Source organism: Pyrgilauda ruficollis, unplaced genomic scaffold (assembly GCF_017590135.1).
Source record: "Pyrgilauda ruficollis isolate IOZ18807 unplaced genomic scaffold, ASM1759013v1 scaffold62, whole genome shotgun sequence".
Classification (NCBI taxonomy): Eukaryota; Metazoa; Chordata; class Aves; order Passeriformes; family Passeridae; genus Pyrgilauda; species Pyrgilauda ruficollis.
The window spans coordinates 3,438,995-3,441,647 of NW_024527933.1; positions in this window are offsets into that span (position 1 = coordinate 3,438,995).

Consider the following 2,653-nt stretch of genomic DNA (forward strand, 5'->3'; position numbering starts at 1 on the left):
GTGGAAGAGAACAATAGGATTTTTCCCAGGCACCAAAGCTCCCAGGTTCAAAGGTGCCCGCGGGCAGAGGTGCCAGCACTGCCTGGGCTGTGCTGCTGTCCAGCTGCAGTCACTCCGGGGGCAGCAGCCAAGCCCTGCTGGAAGTGACTCTCTCTGGAAAACACGTTATTGCAGATCATGCCACAGACACACTGGGATATATGCTGGCAGTGAATCTTTGAATATTTTGTGGATACTAAGCAGCAATTAGAGTCTTCCTTTGGAATCAATTCATTTCCTACCACCATGGTAGCAGGGAGGATCTTATTGAAACTCTCGGATTTTTAATATTATTACACTAAAGACTCTCTCAGTATCAGCATCTCCATGGGGGAGCATTAGCACACTGTAATGTGTAACAACTTCTCCAGTTCAGGAAATCTTCCTGTATTTGTAATAGGACATTTGGGGCATATATTATGTATGGGACATATATTTCTCATTTCCACCAGGCATCATCTTTTCTCCTCTCTAAATTACTCTCCAAATAAAAAAAAAAAAAATGCATTGTACCTTATCGCTCAAAATATATATATTTATCTTTTTAAATCTTTGGATGCAGAAGCCACTTCCAGCCATCAGGGCTGTACTCAGTAAGAGCCAGAAAGCCTTGGTCAAACAGGGAGGGAACACTGTTCAAAACTCCTATTATTACCATGGTTCAGCAAGCAACAGGCTAAAACGCTTTACTGGAGAGAAGCACCAGTCAGGACAGGAGGAAGGCTTGTCCCAGCCCAGGATTGTGTCCAGGATGGAGCAGGACTCCAGTTTCTGTTGTTTGCTTTACGGACAGGAACACAAAACCACTAATGCGTACGTTGCCTTCCAAACAAACCTCTCAAACACTGACTAATCACAGCTCGTGGTGTTTTGCTTGGTAGGAAGTCTGACCACAGCAGGATGAAGAGCAAGGAGCTGAAACAGCCCTGAGGATCAAACCCAAGAGCTGCTCTGGTCCTCAGCCCTGCAGGCACATCAGCACCTACTGCCAGTCATGGCTGGGCCAGGGGAAACGCTGCTCAGCGAGCTCCTGTCCACCTCAGAGAGAGCCAGAGGGGTGCAAAACCAGCTGGAGACACCCACGAAAGGAAAGAGAAGGGTTGTGGGCTCAGCCACTCCCGCTCGGCTCGGCTCAGACTGGCTAAAGCCATGCAGAGACACTCCGAACAGGATGGAAGGCACAAACCATTATCTAGGTGAGAAAAGAGCAGGCTGAACAGAACTCCCCAAAAGATGGCCAAATCAAGCAAAAAGACAACGGGGGAGGGAAATAGAAAAAGAAAAAAAGCGGGGGGGAGGGGAGGGGAATTAGTATTTTAGTTAAAGGCAGAATATCAGACAAGGAAACACCCTGTGACCATGGAGACGGACCCTCTGATAAAGGCACCACCCTGCCACGGGAGACCCGATTTAATCAAAGGGAGGAAATTTGGGTGTCTGAGTGAGATCCTTCTCTTCTAAGTCACAAAGGCCGTGTTCCCCACACAAAGAAAACTCTGGCGTCATGGAAAATAGAGTCAACCAGGTCTAAAAGGATGGGGGAGACCATCTGCTCCGAGGGAATGACTGAATAATGTCTGATAAGAGCTTTCGGGATGGCTTGCGACTTGACCATTAACAAAAATTCTCCAAGCTGTTGTTAACTCTTTGGTATTGTAGTTTTCACTGTTATCTTCACAGAATCTCTTGCTGCACTTCACACACATCACTTCTCAGCCTCTCACAAAGGGGAACAGTTCCTGCCCTTCGCTTTAATTCTCATACACATTAACGTGTAACGTGTTTCCTTCCCTCCCTTATGTCGTTCTTCACCCCAGGGTTTTTTTCTTTGCTTTAGATTAGCAGCTCCAGCTCTCGGTCTTGCACCGAAGGCTGCTGATGTCAGCCCCCACACCCATCTTGCTGCTCTCCAGACGATGGTTGATGACCTTGCCTCAGGTAAGGCGCTCAAAAGGCAGTGCAGGACAGCTGCAGGACTGGTTCATGTAATGATGCTGTGGACCCTGCTGCTGTGCCACGATGCGCTGCGATTCACATCTGCCAATTTCAATGAGCGTGGTGTCAGTTTCAGCACTGGCGCGTGTTAAGGTTGAGCAGCACCAGACCTTTGCAGACCCTCTGTTCTGGATGTTTGCTGTGCCGTGAGCGGACCCGAAGGCTGCTGGTCACTCAGCCAAACCCGGGCAAACCCTGACTACTTTGGACCATATCTTTATTTTCCAGGCCATAGTGAGACAGAGCATCAAATATCTTAATGAATTGAAGGTAGGTCCCGAAACCGCTCATCCCTCCCAACCCCAGGGATTCTTGAGAAGATAACCAGCTTGTTTGACACCATTCGCCCTTCCTCAGCCCACAGCAGCGGCTGCCCATCTTCTGGACGCAGCCGGTTTCAGAAGGAAGCAGGTTACATCGTCCAAATCACAACGGTTCGGCCATTTCCACCTGGCACCTCCCGTCTGCTGCGGGCCGGGAGGCTGTTCGGAGCGCAACGGGGAGCCGGGCCGGGCACTGCCCCGTTCCCGAGGAAGGGAGGTTCTGGCGAGGTGTGGCCCGGGACCGTGACGGGGCCGAGCCCGGTGCCCGGGGCCGCGGGCGGGGCCGGGCCGGGCCG